The following is a 23,626-nucleotide window of genomic DNA, read 5'->3' on the forward strand; positions in this document are numbered from 1 at the left end:
TCCTTTCCTCACCAGATTATAATCAGGCAGGAGGAGGGTGGCAGATCCCAAGCTCATCAATGAGTCTCCCTTTGCACCACAATTAATCCATTACGGTCACAAGTGCTCGACAAACTGGGAACGTGATGTCATGTTCCCAAAGATTTGTCTCGCAAAGCACTGTCAGATCACCTTGACACAAACAGATGTGTATCTGTTCTATCTGGTCCGCCTCCTCCAAAGACCCTCACAATAGCTCTTCAACAAATTAATTCTCTGAAAAATTTCCAGCTCATGAACTTTGACAAGCTGACAGCTCTGTTGAATCTCTTTTTCTGTTTTAGGAAGGTAGGAACAGGAGGAGGCCATTCAGCCCCTTTAAGCCTGTTCTGCCATTCAGTTAGATCATGGCTGATGTGTGTCTCATCTCCATTTACCCGCCATAGTTCTCTAACCTTTAATACACTTGCCGAACAAAAATCTATCACTCGCAGTTTTGAAATTTTCTACTGACTGTTTTTCTGCCTCTCCTTAATTGATGGATCTATTGGAGAGTTTCATCCTTGAGATAAATATAGTGCACTGTAAAAATGGCTAAGCTAGCTTCTGCCTTTCCAATGTGGGCCATTGATTTACCAGCAGAGTAATATAACACTGGCGGACTTCTCACTGTGACTGCATCCTCCAGGATCCTTAGGGAAGTGTTCCATCACTGAGCTGAGGGGGGGGGGGGGGGGGGGGGGGGGGCAACAACAAGTTTCTGTGACATTGCACAACACAGTGATGACTCTACCCTCCATGAATCAGTAAGCCCAACATTTAACAACAAACGACATCAACTTACATTTACACAGCACCGTTAATTTCGTAAAACATCCCAAGGCATTTCACAGCAGAATAATTATACAAATATTGTACAAAGGCGGCGACATTGGGACAGGTGACAGAAAGCTGGGCCAAAGGAGCATCTTAAAGGAGGATAGGAAGGTAGAGAGGTGGAGAGGTTTAGAGAAGAAATTCCGGAGCTTGGGGCCGAGGCGGCTGAAGGCATGGCAGCCAATGTTGCAAGATAGAAGTGATGATGCACAGGAGGCCAGAAATGAAGGAATGTGTGGTTCTCGGGGTAACAGAGATAGGGAGGGGGCGAGGCCATGGATGGATTTGAAAGCAAGGATGAGACAAAGTAAAACTGCTGACTGACTGAAGCGGAAGAAGTGATTGCTATATTGTTGCGATTTGCACCAGTGTCTCCACTTTACTCTAATTTCGGAGACTACCCAGTCAATCTCCGGTTCGGAAATTTAAACTAATACTTACTCAGAAAAGTCAATTCAAGAAGCAAGCCGTGGTCTCTGTAGGAGCCAGTTGTTCTGTTGCTATGGTGAACTTCACAGGCCTTGTCACATCCATTTATTACTGCGAGGAAATTGTCAAGTCAAACTGCTTTAAAGTTTGCTCGCCAATTTGTCACGGTTTAGAGGGAAGAATTGAGTCGCAGTAAGGTGGCCGAGTGATTATCCCGAGCACCAAATCAGACCTAACTGTCTCGCTGAGTAGAGAAGATGTTTGAATCTGATTTTATTGTGTACTGTGAGTGCCTGGGGTTTGCCTCGGGAGCCAATGAAGCCCATCATGGCATTGAGGGAACTGACTGCACAAACTACATCCAATAGCAAATGGAAGGTATTTGTTTTCTGGTGTCAAAACCTGCTGCTTTTGTGGTAGCTCGAAGACTCTTTTGTGCAATGGATGATGTTGTGAAACCTAGATCTATTACAGTGCAGACAGGAAACAATTTCTGCTTCTTGCACTGCAGTCAAAGCCAACTCTACAAAATATACACCCTTTAGTGTCCAGAATTCAGGAGAGGGGGTGAGCTAGATTAAACTGCATTATAAACCTGCTACTTTCTGGTGCTAAGGCGTACACAAGGTGAGATATTTCACCCCCCTCCATGCCTGCCATCGCTCCCTGTATCATTTGACATAAAACCTCTGACCTATTGGATGCAGGAATGTTTCTTTTGTCGACTAAGAGAAGTCAGCAAGCTGCCTGGCTCCCGTGACCTTTTGATATGAGCTAGGTTAATGAGCTCAGCTTCTAAGTTCTTGCAGAAAATGTAATCTACACTTCAATGTCAAACCCCCTGTTGCCAGACAAAATGCCGCCTTCTGGAATTGCGTGGCTCCAGATATCAGTGGGCAATTTTCTCGCCTTTGAGTCAGAAGGTTGTGCGTTCAGGCCCCAAAGACTTGAGCAAGTAATCTAGGCTGACACTCTAGTGCAATACTGAGGGCACGCTGCACTGACAGAGGCGCTGCCTTCAGGATGACATGTTAAACTGAGGCTCCGTCTGCCCTTTCAGGTGGATCTAAAAGATCCCGTGGCCATTATTTGAAGAAGAGCAGGGGAGTTTTCCTCTGTGTCCTGGCTTAATATTTATACCTCAACCAATATCTAAAACAGATTATCTGGTCATTATCACATTGCTGTTTGTGGGAGCTTGCTGTGCACAAATTGATGGCCAGATTTCCTACATTACCACAGTAAATACTCTTCCAAAGTGCTTCCTTTTTCCTCAAACGAGATTTCCCCTCACCATGACTGAGAGGGCCCTCATCATGTCCATCCATTTCTTGTACTTCTGCCCTGACCTCTTCCCCTCCATTCCACATCCCATGTCCTCATCTTTCTCCCCAGCATCCTCAACATTCAACACCTGCCATTTCCACCACCTCCAATGCGATGTTACCACCAAACACATCTTCACCTCTCCTCCCCTTTCAGCATTCCAAAGGGACTGTTCCCTCTGCGACACCCTGGTCCACTCCTCAATCACCCCCAACACACCCTCCCCTTCCCATGGCACCTTTCCATGCGAGCACAGGACGTGCTACACCTGTCCTTTCACCTCCGCCCTTCCCACTATCCAAGGCTCCAAACACTCCTTCCAGGTGAAACAGTGATTTACTTCTACTTCTGCCAATGTAGTATACTGTTTTCGCTGTTCACAATGTTCACAAATGCAGATTGGGTGACCACTTTGCAAAACACCTCCTCTCAGTCCGCAAGCATGACCCCGAGCCTCCGGTCGCCTGTCATTTTAATTCTCCACTCTACTCCAACTCTGATCTCTCTGTTCCCGGCATACTACACTGTTCCAATGAAGCTCAATGTGAGCTCGAGGACAGCAGATCATCTTTCGATTAGACACTTTACTACTTTCCAAACTTATCATTTCAATTACTTCAGATTTTTACCATTGCTAGTTTTTTTTCAGACAGCAGATACTGGAAACGATTCTGTTGTTGCCATTTACTACTCCTTTAAACCCATCTTGTGTTTCTTATTTGTCTCACTACCATCTCTTTTTGCCTTCACCATCATTCCTTTTCTCATTTAACCTCCACTGCCTTCCACCCTATCACAGACCTTCCCTTTTGTTCTTCCCCTTCCCTCCTTTCCCTGTCTCTGTACTTACTTAAAACCTGTTACATCTCTAACTTTTCCCAGTTCTGGTGAAAGATTATCAACCTGAAACATTGGGCTGGATTTTAAGTCGGGTGGATGGGAGCTGGCCACCGATGTAAAAGTCGGTGGCGAACCCGCTTCCACCCAGCCCGGGGATCCGTCCTGCATTTTACGGGTCCCCGGGCTTTAATTGGCCCAAGGCGGGACTTCCACCCGCTTGAGGGAGGAAGTCCCACCTCATTGAGCTGCCGGCCAATCAACGGGCCAGCAGCTCTTAGTCCCAGCAGCACCACCGGGAGCGGTGGCCACTGCTGGGACTCCAGCCCAGCCGAGGACATGGAGCTAGGACTACAGGTAAGTTTGGTTTGCCTCGCTGGGGAAATCGGTCGCTCCCTGGCGAGGCAAGGGTGGTGTGGGGGAAGTGGGGGGGGGGGGAGGGCGTCTTGGGTCCTGGGGGTGGTTGGGGAAGCGGGGGCGACCCTCAATCGGGCATCCTGTGCCTGTTTGTCAGGGCACACCCCTGGGGCACTGAGAGGCTGCCAGCTTTCACTGGGCGGCCTTTCACGCCTCCCGTACGCCTGCTTGCCACAGGTAAAATCCCCGTGGAGGCGGATGAAGGCCCTTAAATGGCCGTTAAGTGGCCACTTAAGGGCCTTGATTGGCCTGGGGCGGGTGGCCTGTTTCTCGCGCCCCCCGCCCCCCGCTCCCCCGGCCCACGTAAAGTGGGACGGAGGTGGGAGTGGGTCGGGAAGGCCACCCGGAGCCTCCCGCTCAATTTTATGCCATCCCCCACCAACCCTCCCGCCCCGCCACAATCCGGTTTGCGGGGGTGGCGTCAAATTCTGGCCATTAGCTCTGTTTCTCTCTCCACAGATGCTGCCAGACCTGATGAACATTTCTAAAATTTTCTGTTTTTACTTTAAAGGTACTTCATTGGCTATAAAAAGCTTTGGGACATCCTGAGGTTGTGAAAGGCGCTATAGAAATGCAAGTCTTTCTTTCATCCTGGCACCCAGGCTGGGCAGAATCACCAGCTCCATTGAAATGAATGGGCCTGTGCTGAGAATTAGGTGGAGTCTGTCGCAATAACAGACATCAGCAGAGCAACTCTGGAAGGAAAATGATACCAATACGGCAAGTCAGGTCAGAAATCCAAGGGGTATTTCAGTGCTGGTAATACCTATGCTTATATATCACATTTCTCACACACAAATGGGGGCAGGGGGTGGTGGGGGGAGGGGTAGTACTTTGAACAGAAAGTAACTTCAGTCAGAGTTTGCATCCCTTGCACATGCACTTCCTACTGATCAACGTATCACGATTCAAGGAGGACCTTATGTGTTGTGTAGTTAATCATTCACCTAAATATTGCATGGATTGAACTTTCTCAAGGTTAATGCAGTTTACGTCACTGACTAATGGAATTTGGGGTTGGCAAGACGTTGGAATGATTCATTTTTTTTGTTTCAGTTCAGAAAAAAGTTGGATGCTCTCCAGTAAACCTTCACCATTCTGCGTCTATGTCAACTGCACCTTGCGAATAAGAGAATGCACAAGGTATAGACTCATGTGGACTGTTTCAAGGTCAGCACCAGAGCTATCTTGCAGGTTAAGTGCCAGAAGATTTTTTGATTCCATGTCCTGAAATTGATGGCACTCATCAGACAGTCTTTGGTTGCTATAGGCATGGTCATGTGAATGTGATGTGCACCACTTAATAAAAACACAATTGATTGTATTCAGTCACCAAAAATCAGTGACCCTGATGACATTGCACTGGCATAATACCCCTGTTTTATAATGCACCGTTATCTTCTGACTCACTGTGAGCAATGCCACTGGAGAGCGACTAGTTTGGATTAAAAAGGTTGTGGACTTTCTATTGCACTTCAGACAACACAGGTACATTTTGTTTGTGTCACCCACTTGGGGGAGTAAAGAATAGTATGAAGAAAAGAGAAAAAAAATTGTCTGCTGGTTTTTTCTGGCCTGGGCAGTTACACAGAAACATTCCCGGCAACAGAAAATACTCTTTAATTGGCCTCAGGATGTTATACTTACAACAGGTAAACCTTTAGGCCTGAAAGGGTCACACTAGGTTTACACAAACACCATATCCTCCGACTTACTCTGAGTAACACCATGAGAGAATCTCTAGTATCTGTTTTAAACACTATAAGAGTTTCAAGTAATGGGCCACAAGATTAATTCCCAGTCTAACACATCATAGTTGCCCAGATAAGCTCAAAGATCTGTGTCTCGATACACTTAGAGAAGTGCAGACTCAGCGCTGATTTGACTGAGCTTTATACATGATGAAGGGAACAGACTGTGTTTATGTCGACAAATTATTTCAACTGAATAGGTTATGGAGGACCAGGGGACGCACTCTCAAGTTATGTAAAAGCAGAACTAGGTTAGATGTCAGGTGCAACATTCCCTCTAAGCTGCGCAGCCGTTCGGTAGTCCAGAACTTAATGCGTAGGGGACAAACAGACTGCGCACAAGAAGTGGTCCCTTTAAGACGTGTGCATGTGCAGCCAAGCAGTAATCTTAAAGGGACTGCGCAGTGCAACAAATAGGCCAGATAACAACAAAGGGAAATTAGAGGGAATATTGGTCAGGAGGTCAGAGAATAATGGAGCTATGGTACAAGTTATTGGTTTGTGTAGTGGATGCTGATTCACCGAATTCCTTCAAGCAAGAGCTGGACCTGTTTTTGGCTGGGGCAGAGATCTCTTCATACAAAAAATAGTACCTGGTCATATTATTCAGGACTAGGACTGAATTATCCAAGGGAGCTGGAGAGGAACTTTCCTGATATTTTTTCCCTAATAGGGGTCCAGGGTTTTTATCTGGTTCTTCACCTGCCCCAGGGCATCACCTGGCTCTGGGTTTGTAATGCACAAGGTATCATAACTACACGGGACAGGCTGGATGGAACAGTAGGTCTTCTCCCTCCATCATTGTTCGTAAGTAAAACTAGCCCAATTGGTCTTGTGGATAAGAACACTATCCAATTTAATACTGAACTTTACAGAACAGGTTCAATTCCTGGTGTGTACTTGAGCTAGCAAATCTCAGTCAAGGTATCAACTGGGTTACACTTGGGAACACCACCACCTGCAATGTTCCCCTTCAAGTCACACACCATCCTGACTTGGAACTATATCGCCGTTCCTTCACTGTCACTGGGTCAAAATCCTGGAACTCCCTTCCTAACAGCACTGTGGATGTACCTACCGAACAGTTCAAGAAGGCAGCTTCCCACCAGCTTCTCAATGGCAATTAAGGACAACAAATGCTGGCCTTGTCAGCAACGTCCACATCCCAAGGATAAATTAAAAAAAAAAACTGGCCTTTGAGTTAAGGGAGGAAAATATGAGCCAGGATTCTGGCTCGTCCACTTACTCCTAATGGAAAGTGTATGTGCAGATGTCAGGTAAATATGGATTGGTTGTGAGGTAACCACCAAACCCCACCTCCATTCACTGACTGCCAAATATCCTGCTCGCACTCAACTTGTGGGCTCAGCAAGGGGAATGGCCAGGAACCCCAGAAAACATTAAACCGGCATCTTCAGGAGGACAACATTTGGCAAGTTTACGATGCTCAAAGATGTTCAATAACTATCGACCTTGAAGAAACAAAATGAAATTCTATATGAAGAGTTTCTTTTCAAGCCCTAATATGCATCAAAGTTGAAAGACCCACTTCCTGAGGCTTGTATGTAATGAAATCCTGCACGTTATTGGCTATTCCTACTCACAAATATAGCATACAGCAACTTGTCAGCATGTTCCTCACTAAATCTTTCAAATCCCCGGGCTGGGAGCAATTAGATGCTAAATTATTGAAATTAGGAGCAAATGTTAACTTCAATAATCAATTCATCTTTCCCAGCAAGCATCCTCCCTGGTGACTGAAAGGGTCTTATAGTTTATAAACCAGGCATTATGGATGATGTTGTTCAAAATCACAGTCCAATCTTTTTTACTCCACCATCTTTAAACTCAGCACGACGAGTCGTACATAATCAAATTTATGACTATCGGTCAAGAGCAGTGTGACAAACATCAGCCGAATTGGGTTCAGCGTCTCGACTTTCTGCTAGGGCACTTGCTGAAATTACAGATGGAACGCTGGCTGCCCTTGGGGTTAACCATGTGCAGTTAAATCACCAGATCTGCACAAAATCTCTCGCACAATTAGACACAAAATATTACAAACAGAAGTGGAATGACTTAGAAACATAGACGTTTTTAGCGCAGAAGGCCATTCGGCCCATTGTGCCTGTGCAGCCTCCTTGAAAGGGCTATCCAATTAGCCTCACACCCCTATTTCCTCATTGCCTGCAAGTTTTCCTTTTCAACTATATATCGAATTTCCTTTTGAAAGCTACTCTTTCAGACAATGCATTCCAGATCATAACAACTCCGTGTAAAAAAAACAATTTCCCTCATCTCACCTCTGGTTCTTGCTCTGAAATGGGAAGGTGCTGCTTGTGGGCATTCTTTGTGATTGGGCCTAGACAATGAGTATTGGGAGGCTATTTGACCTCATCACCACAAGCCTAATCCTGTCTTTTCCCCAATGTCCATTCAGGAGCAGGAGCTATTCGATAGACGTCAGGAAAAAGGATGCTTGTGAATTATTTTCGCCCCCTCCTTGGGCCACGGAGCTGAGGAAACGATAGCATCCTAACTGCTCACAAGCTGAGATTGGCTGATTCACCACACACCAGGGATTGAATTGAAATATTCTGGTCGATATAGCCCAGTACTACACCAGGCAGTATTGTCTCCCACAAGCCCATTGGGTTGGTTAAGTCACGTGTTAAATTTTAGCGGTAAACAATTTGGTTCCGCAAAATACAACTTCAACCATTGTAGATATCTTGTGCCTATAAATATATGAAGGTTTGACTTCTCCAGATTTAAAGTATGTAAGCAAGAGATGTGGGTCAATGGAAAATGTTGGTAAATTTTATAGTGTTGTATAGAGATCTTTTGGAGATAGTCTGTAAAAGTGGTCATGCTCATCAAACCTAAAGAAAGAAAGATCTTGCATTTCCATAGCGCCTGACCACACTCTCAGGATGTCCCAAAATGCTTTACATCTAATGGATTACCTTTGAAGTGTGGCCATTGTTGTTATATAGGCAAACATGGCAGCATCCCATAAGTAGCAGATGAGATGATCAGATAATCTGTTCTTGGGGGTATCAGTTGAAAGAGGAATGGAGGCCCGGACACCAGGAAAACTTCCTAAAATAGTGTCATAGGCTTTTATGTCCACTCGTACAGACAGACTGAACCTCATCTCATCTGAAAGATGGTGCCTCTGACAGTGTAGCACCCCCTCGGTACTTGTACTCAAGCATCAGTCAAGATTAGGTACTTAAGTCTTTTCTTGCTCTTGAACTCACAACCTTCTGACTCATTGCCGAGTGTGTAAGTCTGGAATCAAGCTGCATAAAGTGCATTTTTTCATAAAGAAAATCAATACACCACAACTTGGTGCCAATAAACCACTTATAGACAAAGCAAGATGTATTTATAAAACAACCAACAGCTATTGAAGCCAACACCTTTACACTTAATTGCAATACATTAAAAAAAACTTTTAAAATTGGTTTTCCTTAGATATTTCTTCAAAATCACTCCCATAAGCGGTCTGGGTGGCTGACGTTCAGGGGTGCACCCCCGTGCTCAATATCTAATTGTACAATAGAGTAGCCCAGAGGTGAAACAATAGGGCCTCCTTTTGATTGGAACTGGATGCTATGGGCTGTAGTTTGGAAGCCCGCTGGAGGTGGAAACAGAGGTTTGTGGGCCTGGAATTTCCCAGCTCCAGCCAGTCTGCTGGTTTGCCAGCATCTTTCCACCTCCAGGCTATTCTTAAGGAGACAGGCCGGGCAGGGTAATGGCCACCTACCCACATGCAGCAGGTAGCTCGGAGTCAGCCTCCCTGTGGCAGACCTGGGGGGGGGGGGCGGTGGGGGCATCACTCTAGGATCAATTTGAGGCCCTCCCCCCACAGTCACCATAATACATCTGCGGCCATAGGCCGTCCTGTGGAGGGGTTTCCCCTCCAGGATGGTGGTCTGACAGCTGTGGCCATTCCTTTTTTAAAAGTTTGTAAAAAGTGCTGAGAACGTGACTCCATCTTGAGACTCCCTCTCTCTCCCTTACCTGCATCGGCAGGCTGCAGCTCCTTCAGTGCTGGAGGGCCTTCTCGTGGCCTGCCTGCCGTCCTTAATTGGACGGTGAATGTGACCTCTGGCCATTAATTGGCCACTCCGTTGAAAATCGTGCTGGGTGACTATTTCCAACACAGTGCTGGGTCGCAACCTGGATTTGATCCAGGTGTCGAGTCCTTACCCCCAAACAAAAATCCAGCACTGTGTCCTTCAATCTGCTCTCATGTGGATTACCAGCCAACACTCAGTGACATGACGTCAGATATGAATTGCAAAGTTGCTTTGTATCACAGACAACACAAACATATGAAGCAAATTCCACTTTGCTCTGATGAAAGGCCCTCAACCTGAAACATTGGGCTGAATTTTACGCCCCCCCCGCCGCCCAAAGAGCGGGATGGTGGTGTAGAATGGAGCGGGAGACTCCGGGAGAACTTACTGACCAGCTCCCGCCTCCGCCACCACTTAACGGCCACTTAAGGGCCTCCACGGGAATTTTACCCATGGCTAGTCGGGCGGCCAAGCCCGAGAGAAACCACCTGACAAAAGCAGGCGGCTTTCTGACGGCCCGGGCGGTGGGGGCCCTCATGATCGGGCACCATGTGTCCGATAGAGGGCCACACCTGCTGCTTCAACCACCCCCAACACGCCCCCCTTCCCCCCCAATTAACCACCCTTGCCTCGCCGGGGCCTGCCCGATCACCCCCAGTGAGGTAACCAAAACTTAACTATGTTCCGGGCTCCCCAACATCATCTTCTTCAAGCTGGGCTGCAGTCCCAGCAGTGGCCAATGCTCCCGGTGGCGCTGCTGGGACAGTTAGTTGCCGGCCCGCTGATTGGCCGGCAGCTCTATTAGGCGGGGCTTCCTACCTCGAGCAGGTGGAAGTCCTGCCTCACACCAATTAAAGCCCGGCGACCCGCAAAATACGGGTCGGATCCCCTGGCGAGGAGGAAGCGTGCTCGCCACCGACCTTTCGGCCAGTGGCTGGGTCCCGTCTTCCCAGGATTAAATCCTCGCCTTTATCTCTCCTTTTCCCTCCACAGATGCTGCCTGACCTGCTGAGTATTTCCAGCATTTTCTGTTTTTGTTCCACTTTGTTCATTCTCATTTCTCACTGTAGAAACTGTGAAAGAAATAATAAATTATGCAGCCTATTGCTTTTGTGAACTGAAACCCATTTTGCATTACCTTTTTTAATCCAGAAAACTTCCAATCACAGAACCAGACTTATTTTAGCTTTCAGTTCCGAACTTCAAGGCTACACATTGCAGTTTCTTGGTTAAAATGTACTGCCTATGTACTTCTTTCGTTCCATTTCCCTGTGTGTTTCCAGCAGGAAGGGCCTAGTGCTGAGATGATCAGTTCTTTTATGGTCAGCTACCTTGCCCCCCATCTGCACCCCACCCCCCACCATCCCCTGCTTGGGTTATGCATTTAAACAGTTCTTGCTGTCCCGGCCAATGGATTTGGAATGAGACAATTGACCTTCAATGCATCAAACTGGAATAGACTGTGAGCTGTGACATTCTACAAATGGGCTCTTCAATGTCTGCAGCCTGTGGCTATTTCTGTTTGAAACCCGAATGATTTCATTTTGTTTTAAAACAGAATCCATAAACATAACTCAATCTCCAAATCATTTCAGTGAAAAAATACTGATCTAAAATCCCAAAATGTGTCTGACCTTTTATTCACCCCTGTGTGTAGCTGCAGTGTAACTGTGTGATATGGGAATGCTTCAACGGTCCAGGCAGCCTATGATGTGGGATTGTTTATGGCCCAGACTGACTGTATGGGTGAAAATTCTGCTATGCTGCAAGGTGCAACAGCTCATGGTGCTAATTCAGGCATTACAGTCTGGCCAGAACAATGAAATTCCAATGTTGGCCAATAATCTGCTGTTCTGACCTCACCTCTTCTGAATGTGTTTGGGTATAGGGTCACTGCCACCCTCCTGTCGCCCACCCAAGTGGACAATGCTATTGCATGAGGCTAAAAGTGTGTGACCAGCTATTAGACTGTGGAGGCAGCACCACCAATCTCACTCCTGCCTTCACACAATGTCCACACCAACGCACATTCTTCCAGGAGACACTGAAATTGTGAATTCTGCTGATCTTCCTCTGCCTATTTGAGGAACCATACTCTTTCTCTGATGACGATCAGTTGACTCAGAACAATGGAGCCCAGAGCTTCACTGCTTTGTGTCACTCAGCCACTCAATCCCTCAACCAACTAATTCCATCAGAGGGTTTGGGGGTGACAGAGGGGGCAGTTGCCATTCCAAGTCTGATTGGGCAATGAGATTAGTCAGACATGACTCCAGGGCAACGGGCGGAATTTTACCAGCTCCCTGGAGACGGGCTGGGAAGTGAGAGGCCTTGTAAAATGGCATTGGGAGTGCAGCCCGAGATCTTCCCGCTGTGACGCGATGCTCTCAGTGTCAGGAAACTCAGAAACACAGCCTCTCACCAACCAGAGGCAGGCGGCTAATTAAATCAATTATTAGGACAATTAACTGGTATCTAGAGGGGTCACTGCGGCATTGGGAGACTGCCAGGTAAACCATGGCAGCCTCCCAGAGGAATCTCGGGGGAGGGGCTGGGGGGCCTTCTTTATGGCAGTTCCATGGCCCATGGGGGCCAGTGACAATGGCTACCCCTGTGGCTCCCTTTCCGTTGCTGGAGGCTGAACCTCTCCTGCCTGCCTGGTCCCAGCACATTGAATAATAAAACTTACCTGGCCTTCAAGGGCGCCTCAACATGGAGGTGCCCTCTCCTTCCTGTAGCCTTAGCAGTGGCCATCTCTGTTGGTGGCAATGCCGATAGCTCTGGGAGGCAGGCCACTGTCCTCAATTGACCGCCAGCAGGGACCAATGTCCAGGGTCTTGCAACCCGCCCATGCAGGCTCGAGTCCTGCTTTCGGTCCCGGCAGTGAGACTACCTATCTTTTGGACAAATTCCGGCCAATGGGTCTGATTTTGTTGCAGTTGTTTTTCATGCAAAAAACTTTGGACATCAACTGTAGGGAAGTCATAACCATGCAGAGAGCCAGTGAATCCCCAACAATTCTATGCCTGTGGATTTTCTAACCTTCTAGGTGGTGACAACAGCTCCATCAATCACTGGCAAAAATAATGAATGAGCATCAGTGTGCCCGATGGGCCCAATTTCAGCTGGAAGATTGATTTAGATTTGCATTCAACAGCACAAACACAGCACAGAAACATTGGAAAACATATTCTGAAACTCTGCCAAGGACTCAGTGACATCATTCACACATGAGGGAGAAAGGAATAGAAGGTTATGCTGATAGAGTGAAATGAAGAGGGGAAGGCTTGTGTAAAGCAGAAACTGTTGGGCTGAATGGCCTATTTTGTGCCGTACATTCTATGTAATTCTATTCAGAGAGTAGCTAAACTTTGCAAACCAAGAAGGACTCTGGTTCAGTCTCCAACTTGAGCTGAGTTAGCTGATCTTAGGTTAGTTGCAGAACTGAAAACTCCAGAAGTCTCTGCTGGACATGTGTTCTGATGGCCAAGGCTGAGGGCAGAATCATAATGCTGCTAGGATGGCCCTTTAGTGGAATATCCTATGATGTTTACAGTTGAGGGTCAAACATAAGGAATGGCTAAGAGAGTGAGGTATGAATTCATAACACAAAGTCTGGCACCCCCCCCCCACACCCCCCCCCCCCACACTAATCCAGGGGCTCTAACTATGTGCACACCAAACACATGCAACTACTGCCTTGGCTTAGATTAACTAGATCAAGCCAGATCTGGATAGAAATAAAAACAGAAAGTGTGGGAAAAACTCAGCATGTTTGGCGATGGAGGGAGAAGTAAAGTTAATGTTTCAGGTCAGTGACCTTTCATCAGAACCTGGATAGAACTTGAGCTATTCTGGACTGCAAAGGAACTCCAGGCAGAGAGCCCCTGACATTTACGGGTAGGCGGGGAGAATGTGGTGAAGGGCGAACATGCCCCAAGAATGCAGCCAGGCTGGGGACCAGGAGGGCCTGTTGATCTCAATGAGGCCCTCATTAACATGTTTTAGCTTCACTTCCCATCCAGCACTGACCAATACACAGCCTAACTGGTTGGCCAGAGAGAAAACAGCAACAGGAGGCCGCAACCAGGGAACACTAGGTCAGTCTCCGGAAAAATGGGCGCTAGGAGAGGCCCATGATAGGGAGATGGGAGGCCTGTAATTGGGAGGGCTGGGGGAAGGCTGATTGGGGTTGGGGGACACCAAAGGCTTCTGAGAGGTGCCTGGGAGGCCAGGGGGTGGGGGGTGGTGACAGGGTGGCTGGGGTGTACTCCTGCTCCTCTCCGCCAAAGGGAATGCTGGAAAAGCCACTTACTTCCCCCCTCCCATTCACTGCCGAGTTTCCCGACCTCTGGGAAACCTTAAACAGTTTTAAATCTGGCTCCTAATTGCACAGTGGGAGTCTGATTTAAATATGTTAATGAAGTGATCCACCTTTCCACTCAGACGTCCTGATATCCACCCGCATAAAAAGATGGTAGGCACCTGTGCAGCATGTGGAGATGTTTTCTCTGTATTTAAATGTTTAACAGCACATCCCCCGCACCCTGCCATTGAGGCCAGAGTATTTAACAGGATCTATAGTAAAAGAAACTCAGCTCTCCCTCTCTGCTTCCAGTCACTTTTACAGAACATTCTGGCTTTCATCTTCGATAAAATAACAGCTACCCCTCCCTTCCCCAGGGGTGGGCCCCATCTTCCAATAACCCAGTCACTCAGCACCATTACAAAGGTACAGAAACACAATGACTAAAGTATCAGGAGAGTAGGCGAGGTTGTGACAAGTTAGAGAGGGCCCTCAGGCGAGGTTTCACCCTCTGCAGAGCCTCATTAGCCACAATTGTGGGTTAGAATGCTGGACCTGCAGTGCAGTAATCCCATCTCAGTGCCTGTACTCGTGGCTGGGTGCTCTGCACTGGGAGCTCCCACTCTCCGCTGTACCCCCATTCTCCACTGTACCCCCATTCTCCGCAGTAACCCCCACCTCCGCAGTAACCCCCCATCTCCGCAGTAACCCCCCATCTTTGCTGCACCCCCATTCTCTGCTGTACCCCATCTCTGCTGAACCCCCCATCTCCGCTGTACCCCCCAGGCCTGTAGTATCTCCCCATTTCCGCAGTACTTCCACCTCTGTAGTACCCCCTTCTCTGAAGTACTCCCATCTCTGCATTATCCCCATCTCTGAAGTACCCCCATCTCCACAGTACTCCCCCATCTCTGCATTACCCCTATCTCTGCAGTACTCCCCCATCTCTGCAATACCCCTATCTCTGCAGTACTCCCCCATCTCTGCATTACCCCCATCTCTGCAGTAGTCCCGCCATCACTGGGGATGGAAAAAAACCCTAATTACTTGCTATATGGATGGTTGCTATTTCATATTACTAACGTCAAAATTGGCTGTGGCCAACTGAAGGTAAATTATGCAATTTAAAAAAAAAATGAAGCCCGTTCTCCCCCACTGGACATCAATTGTGAAGATTTTTTTCTAGTTTCAGCAACTTGTGGTGCGTGATCTAAACTACATCGCTGCAGGTAGTCGTGTACATGTCAATTTTGTAAGTGTAGCCTTTGTTCCTTGGTTCACCACAGAACAACAAGCAGGAGGAGAAATTAATGAGGCTGAGACTTGACACTATTGGCAATTCTGTTTGTAAATCAAGCTGTTATTAATTATAAATATGAAAAAGTGATAAACATTCAGAACTCCACCAATGTCCCATTGGATAATGGCATCATTTATGGAGATTACCTTGTTCAAGTTTCACTCAGTGCCGAGTTTTTTTTTATTCATTCATTGTTGCCCATCCCTAACTGCACTTGAGAAGGTGGTGGTGAGCTGCCTTCTTGAACCTCTGCAGTCCATGTGGTGTAGGTACACCCACAGTGCTGTTCGGATGGGAGTTCTAATATTTTGACTCAGCAATAGTGAAGGAATGGCAATATAGTTCCAAGTCAGGATGGTGTGTGACTTGCAGGGGAGCTTGCAGCTGGTGGCGTTCTCATGCATTTTCTGCCTTGTGGTAGAGGCCACGGGTTTGAAAGGCGCTATCGAAGGAGCCTCGGCCAGTGGCTGCAATGCATCTTAGTGGAGGGAGTGAATATTGAAGGTTGTGGATGGGGTGCTAATCAAGCTTTGTCCTGGATGGTGTCGAGCTTCTTGAGTGTTTTTGGAACTGCACTCAACCATGCAAGTAGAGAGTATGCCATCACACTCCTGACTTTAGATTAGAGATACAGCACTGAAACAGGCCCTTCGGCCCACCGAGTCTGTGCCGAACATCAACCACCCATTTATACTAATCCTACACTAATCCCATATTCCTACCAAACATCCCCACCTGTCCCTATATTTCCCTACCATCTACCTATACTAGTGACAATTTATAATGGCCAATTTACCTATCAACCTGCAAGTCTTTTGGCTTGTGGGAGGAAACCGGAGCACCCGGAGAAAACCCATGCAGACACAGGGAGAACTTGCAAACTCCACACAGGCAGTACCCGGAATCGAACCCGGGTCCCTGGAGCTGTGAGGCTGCGGTGCTAACCACTGCGCCACTGTGCCGCCCTAATTGTGACTTGTGCCTTATAGATGGTGGACAGGCATTGGGAAGAGAGGAGTTGAGTTACTCACCGCAGAATTCCCAGCCCCTGACCTGCTTTTATAGCCACAGTATTTCTATGGCTGGTCCAGTTCAGTTTCTGGTCAATAGCAACCCCCAGGATGTTTATGCTGGGGATTCAATGATGGTAATGGGTTTAATGTCAAAGGAAGATGGTTAGATTCTCTCTTGCTCAAGATGGTCATTGGCACTTGTGGCAGCACGAATGTTACTTGGCACTTACCAGCCCAAGCCTGAATTTTTGTCTCGGTCTTGCTACATGCGGGCACAGAGTGCTTCAGTATCTGAGGAGATATGAATGGTAATGAACATTGTGCAATCATGAGCGAGCATCCCCACTTCTGACCTTATGATTGAGGGAAGGTCATTGATGAAGCAGTTGAAGATGGTTGACTGTCAATGACATCTTTCATCACTTTGTTGATGATTGAGAGTAGACTAATGAAACAGTAATTGGCCGGATTGGATTTGTCCTGCTTTTTGTGGACAGGACATACCTGGGTAATTTTCCACATTGCCAGGTAGATGACAGTGTTGTAGCTGTACTGGAGCATGACTAGGAGTGCAGCTAGCTCTTGAGCGCAAGTCATCAGTACTACAGACAGGGTTGTCAGGGCCCATAGCCTTTGCTGTATCCAGTGCCTTCAGCCGTTTCTTGATATCACGTGTAGTGAATCAAATTTGCTGAAGATTGGCATCTGTGACGTAGGGGACCTCAGGAGGAGGCCGAAATGAATCATCCACTCGGCACTTCTGGCTGAAGATGGTTGTGAATGCTTCAGCCTTGGAGGGAATTTTATGCTTTCCTCCATGGCGGGTTTTGGAGGTGGAGAGAGCTTAAAATTGGATAGGATGGTGGTGGTGGCAGGGTGGGGGGGTTGCGGTTCTCGCCATTCTACACCCGCCAAAATTTAGTTCGGGAAAGAAGGCCTGTGAATGGCCTTCCCTCCCCGCTGCCAATTGAGGCCTTTAACTGGTCAATTAACCCCCAATTAAGGGCTCTTCCTGCCGCAGCCGCAGTTAGCCGTGCAGCAGGCGGCCCTGTCGCCACAGGGGAAGCACGGCACAAGAAACCGTGAGCTGCTTCTCAGCTCCGGGGAGGGGGAGGAGCCTCATATGAAGGCACTTAGTGCCTGAATGAGGGACCCAGTATCGGGAAAGGGATGCCTGCTGAGAGCCACACCCCTGCCCTTGCTGTCAACCCTTGCCCCTTCCCCACCCCCACAACACCCAACCCATGTGACCTCCCGCCCTGACCTACTTGAGGCTTGGTTTCAGTGACACTCCTCAGTCTCCAGTAGGTGTTCCTCCAGCAGCAGCCAGCAGTGGTGGCTCTGTAGCTGCCAGCCTCTGATTAGCCAGCAGCTCTCCAAGGGCAGGACTCCCAGAGAAGAGGGGGTGTCGCTTTTTCTGGAAGATGAGAGCCCCGCCACCATGATAAAATTCCCCCACTTATGTTTTGCACTGACGTGCTTGATTCCCCCATTATTAACAATGTGGATGTTTGTGGAGCCTCCTCCTCCAGTTAGTTGTTTAATTATTCACTACCATTCATGACTGGGTAGAACTGCAGAGCTGTGATCTGATCTGTTGGTTGTGGCATCACTTAGTTCTGTCTATAGCATGATGCTTCCATTGTTTAGCATGCATGTGGTCTTTTGTTATAGCTTCACCAGGTTAACATCTTATTTTTAGGTATTCCTGGTGCTGCTCCTGCAATGCTCTCTTATACTCCTTATCGAACCAGATGTGATCTCCTGGCTTGATAGTAACGGTAGAGTGAGGGAAATGCTGGGCGAAGAGGTTGAATACAATTCTGCTGCTGCTGATGGCTCAGAGTGCCTCAGAGTGCCTCATGGATGCCCAGTTTTGAACTGCTAGATCTCTTCTGAATTAATCCCATTTAGCATGGTGGTAGTCCCACACTACACAAGTCAGTGAATTTCACCTGGGGTTGCTGTTGGGACACTTCAGTTGGGCTCAGCATCTCCTTGGCTCAGTAAAGCAAAAATTCAACAAGGTTTATTCACGCATTATCCCATCTAGTGACTGCCCCCTCCCAACTGGAATGCATGTGGACATCGGACAAGAACATAACAGGAACACCATTATCCCCCCTACTCCCTTTCCTATGGCACCATCCCATGCAATCACAGGAGGTGTAGTACCTGCCCTTTTGCCTTCTCCCTTCTCACCATCCATGGCCCCAAACACTCCTTCCAGGTGAAGCAACGATTTACTTGTACTTCTTTCAATTTAGTATACTGTATTCGCTGCTCACAATGTGGTCTCCTTTACACTAGGGAGACCAAATGCAGATTGGGGGACTGCTTTGCTGAACACCTTGGTTCAGTCTGCAAGTGTGACCCTGAGCTTCTGGTGGCCTTTTATTTTAATTCCCCACCTTGCACCCACTCTGACCTTTTATTTTTCCAATGAAGTTCAACACAAGATTAAGGAACAGCACCTCATTTTTCAACTGGACACTTTACAGCCTTCTGGACTCAACATTGAGTTCAACCCCTTACTTGTGTCTTTCTTTTATTTCCTCTACTGTGGGTTCGGACGGATGCCATCCTGCCATTCGGACCTCATCCAGACACATCTTTTATTTAGTTATTTGTCCCATTACCACTCCCTTTGGCTTTGCACCTTGAAACCTTTTGTCATTTAATTTCTCCTGCCCTCCATCCTATCACACACCTTCTGTTTTGTTCTTCTTCCCACCCTCTCCCCTTTCACTTGCTCAAAGCCTGTTACATTTCTAACTTCTCCCAGTTCTGATGAAAGGTAACAGATGCTGAAACATTGGGTCGGATATTCAAATCGGGGTTTGGGAACCTGATACCTGGATGAATTCCCGGTCCCGGCCGCACTGCTCAGCTGCGTTGCTCTCGTGACGCTATTTTAAAATGTAAATGCCCTAACTGGGTCAGAAGGCAAGCTTGGTGCCCAATTAGTGTTGCCAAGTGTCTCCAAGAGTTGGGAGCTGCCTGCTTGGTGCCAGTGGTAAAGGCAGGTGGCAGTCATGTCGGGGGCTGCTGCTGCCTTGCCGAAGAGAGCAGGCAGCTCCTTACAGGGTCACTGGGGATGAAAGGGGCTATGCAGGAAAAATGAAGGCCTCGCACTAGCACCTGCGCGACAAGGTACACTGAAAAACAGTTTTAAGAGAAAGACAAGTAATCTTTATTTGGCTCCATGGTGAACCTGACAGCTGTGCACTAACATGCACTGGATTGAGTTCGCTGAAATAAAGTTTAAAAATTCCATTCTGCACCAGACAGGCTGCTTAACAAGCTCCTTAAGGAGCTTAACAGGCTGTTAAATGGTGGCGAGCAGGTTTCCCAATACCCCCTCCACCCCTGGCTGACCCTTTGAAAATTACAAACTGTCCCAGAGGCGTTGGGATCCCAAGACAACCTCCGGGGCTACGATTTTGAAATCGCGCCTGTACTGGGTCTCGGCCCTGCCGCCCTTTGAAAATCTGGCCCATTAACTCTGTTTCTCGCTCCACAGTTGCTACCAGACCTGCTGAGTATTTCCAGCATTCTCTGTTGTTATTTAGGAACAGAATAGCTTTCAGCTATGATATCCTCCAGCATTATATAACCTCGCAATAATCGCCATCAAAAGCAACAAGTTAAGAATAGCAGCTTGTTTAAGAGAAGAAAGAACCTAATATAGCACTTTTAATGACCTCAGGATGTCCCAAAGCATTTTGTAGCCAATGAGGTGCTTATGAAGTGTAGTCACTGTCGGGAAATGCAGCAGCCAATTTGTGCACAAAAAGGTCCCACAAACAACAGTGAAATAATTGACCAATTAAACTGTTTTGTTTGTGGTGTTTTTTGAGATATAAATTCTTCTGGCATCTTGGTCAAAATTTATCCCTCGACCAACATCACTAAGATAGATTATCTGGTCATTATCACATTGCAGTGAGGCGGAGCTTTCTATCTGCAACTATGCTGCTGCATTTTTACATTACAGCAATGACTACACTTCAAAAAGTACCTCCTCAGTTGTGAAGTGGTCTTCCAGCGAAAAGAGTTGTCCACGACCGAATGTTGCAGACTGGCACATTCCAAGGTCCAGGACTACGTGCTGAGGGACGCACTAAAGCTTGGGGCAGCCGCAGCAAAGGCTCAATGGGGAAAGACCACAGTGTAAGGTCCCCCCACCAAGCTGAACTGAGGGGCTGGATCCATGGGAAACCCCTCGAACTGTATCGGAGAAATTTTGTGTGCTGTAAATGTAAAAATGTATATGGCATGACAATGAAATGGAAGGGTTGTGAGGCAACTCATGATTGTATTGAAGGAAACTGATCACCTTTGCACTGTTTGTATTTTTTGACTTGATGCTGTTTTAAACTGTTTGGGAATGTAATTTTTACAGACTTTTATGAATAAAGTATATTTTGGAAACAAAAAAAAAAGTTGTGAAGTGCTTTGGAACTTGCTCCCAAGAAGGTGAAGGTCCTGTGTGAAGCAAGTCCTTTCTTTATTTGGAGAGGCAGGGAGGTGAGAAAAAACAGTTCTAGCTGCTGTATACTTTGGAAAAGATGACGGCTGGAAATTTACGCCATCCCAGCGAACTGGATGGTGGCGGGGAGGGTGACGTAAAATTGAATGGGAGGCTCCGGGAGGCCTTCCCGGCCCGTTCCCGCCTCTGCCACACTTTACATGGGCCATGGGGCGGGGGGGGGGGGGGGGCGAGAAACGGACCGCCCGCCCGAGGCCAATCAAGGCCCTTAAGCAGCCTCTCAGCGCACTGGGGGGGTGGTGTGGGGGGGGGGGGGGGGGGGGTGTGGTGTAGGGGGAGCCCTGACAATCGGGCCCGATTGAGGGCTGCCCCTGCTTGCCCAACCACCCCCAGGACCCAAGACACCCGCCTTCCCCCCAAACGACCACCCTTGCCTTGCCCGGCCGCTCCTGGTGGCACTGCCACGACTAAGAGCTGCTGGCCCAATGATTGGCCGGGAGCGCAATGAGGCGGAAAGTCCTCCCTCAAGCAGGTGGAAATCCCGCCTCTGAACTGTTAAAGCCCAGGGACCTGTCAAATACGGGTCAGATCCCCAGGCTGGGCGGATGCGGGTTCGCCACCGACTGTTAGGCCAGTGGTCAGCTCTCGTCCGCCTGCCGTAAAATCCAGCCCAACTAATATGTAAGGGCTCTCGGAAGATACGATTTTTAGTGACTGCCCAAGTTTACTTCCCGACTTTGGAATGACAGAGAAGCAACATCTCCATGACTATTAAAAGAAAGCAAAATAATGAATCTCAGGTTTTGCTGGTACCAGTCACGCAGACACAAGAATACATATATCACTGTGTGAATGCCATTAAGGACAACAGAGTATTCTCATTCATTTTCTACAGATTCCCTTGATGATGTCATTTCCACCCAATATTGTTCATTAAAAGCTCCATTACCGAGGAAAAAGAAGACATTAATCTTCCTTTTGAAATCGTCAGCCACTTATTAGCAGGCCATACACACCCTTTACAAAATGTTAATATGCTCTAAAGAGAACGGAGAAGGGCCATGAAAATTAGCTGCTGTTATTATTTATGAGATTGTAAAAAAATTCCATTACATATTCATGAGGCAGTCTTGTGGCCTCATTTATTGGCAGCGGACAGCCTTATAGCTTTATAATGTTGCTTGAAAAGTCTACCACCCTATTACAGAGTTCCATGTCCAGGTCTCTGATGCGTGATCACCACTCTGCATGCAGCCTGTCAATGCAAGCGAAGGAGCAGACACTCCCTCCAGGTCTATATTTTATTCAATTGGTGACTCTGAATGGCCCTCTGGAATTCACTGCCCGAAAGTGGGGTGGAAGGAGATTCAAAAGTAACTTTCAAAAGAGAATTGGATAAATACTTGAAAGGGAGAAAATTGCAGGGCTATGGGGAAAGAGCAGGGGATTGGGACAAATTAGATAGCACTTTCAAAGACACGATGGGCCGAACGACCTTCTTTGTGCAATATCATTCTATGATTCTATAAAGATTATCAGCTTTCAGCATGGCCTTGTAGATTTAACAGCTTAACTCCGGATTCCCAACGTGATGGTCTTGTGTTTGATTCCAAGACTCCCTGCCGCCTCTGATCAGATATTTTGCCCATTTCCTAATAAGATGAAGGGATGCCCGAGTGTGGAAGAATAAGTAAGAACATGCTAGACTAATACTATACCATAACAGCCCAATCTCACTGCAGAGAAGCAATGAAGGTGATGATGAACCAGTCAAGTCATGTCAATTGTCTCTTGTAGGAGAGAAGACCATAGGAAGTCAGCGTGCAAAGAGGTTGGGGACTTTTTAATCCTTGTCTGGACCTGCAATAAACTTGTAAAGTTTCAGATTGTGTGATTGAGGGACCAGATGATATCTGGGCCAGAATTTTGCTGAGGGAGCAGAAGTCCTGCCACAGGGGCCTAAAGCAGGAGACAACACTGCTTCGGTGGGTGGCGGGCCCCGGGGCTGCATTTTGCCAGTGGTAGCCAATTAAGTGACTGCCGCCGGGGTCATCCTATTAAGGACAGCAGCCCACCCCCAAGAGCTGCTCGCCCAATTAGAGGGCCGGCACCTCAGCATCCTCAGTAGGGCTAGTGGTGGCTATTGCTGAGGCTGTAGCTACAGGGAGAGGGTGTCTCAATGGCCGGGCTCAGCGAATTGGGGGTGGGGGGGGCAGAAATCGCTGAGGGCAGGTGGTGCTCTTGTTGTGAGGGCCCCTCTGTGGGCCATGGAGTTCCCCCACAGCCCAGAATCCTCTGGGAGGCTGACTTGTTTCATTAGGCAGTCTCCCCATGTGACGATGGGCCCTCCAGATGCAGGCAAAATGTCCATGGAGGTAGGAAGTGGCTCAATTAGCCTCACAGCGGGTGGTCAATCTCCACCTTCCCGCCGCTGGAAAATGGCATGCCAGTGGAAAGATATTGCCCACCACCCCCCCTCACTCATGCTTTTTTGCCAGCTTTTCTGCCTTGCAGCCAGTCCCCAAAAGGCTGGTAAAATTCAGCCTCTGGAGATATTGCAGAGCACTCATGCTGGGCGACAATGACTTGCGACGTGAAAGACAGAGAAAGAGATGGTGCTGATAAGCAGTTTAAACTTAACCTAGACCACTGTTGCTCTGCAAATATAAAGAATGAGGCAGAAGATTCCACTGTGGCCTTCAGATATGCAAGTGGTTGCAAGCTGTTAAGATGTTATTGATTTACCTCTAGCTTTGTGCAGTAGGAGAATCTCTCATGCAACCCTTTCTCCAGCAACCATGATCCTCGCAAT

The 23,626-nt window shown here is 47.7% G+C and overlaps 1 protein-coding gene across 2 annotated transcripts in view; it reads right to left on the minus strand.

The window, feature by feature from the left end:
• Positions 1 to 23,626, minus strand: part of large1 (LARGE xylosyl- and glucuronyltransferase 1) — a 488,923-nt gene that overhangs the window by 82,144 nt on the left and 383,153 nt on the right. The gene's annotated exons all lie outside the window — the stretch shown is intronic.

The sequence above is a fragment of the Heterodontus francisci genome, chromosome 18 (assembly GCF_036365525.1).
Source record: "Heterodontus francisci isolate sHetFra1 chromosome 18, sHetFra1.hap1, whole genome shotgun sequence".
NCBI lineage: Eukaryota > Metazoa > Chordata > Chondrichthyes > Heterodontiformes > Heterodontidae > Heterodontus > Heterodontus francisci.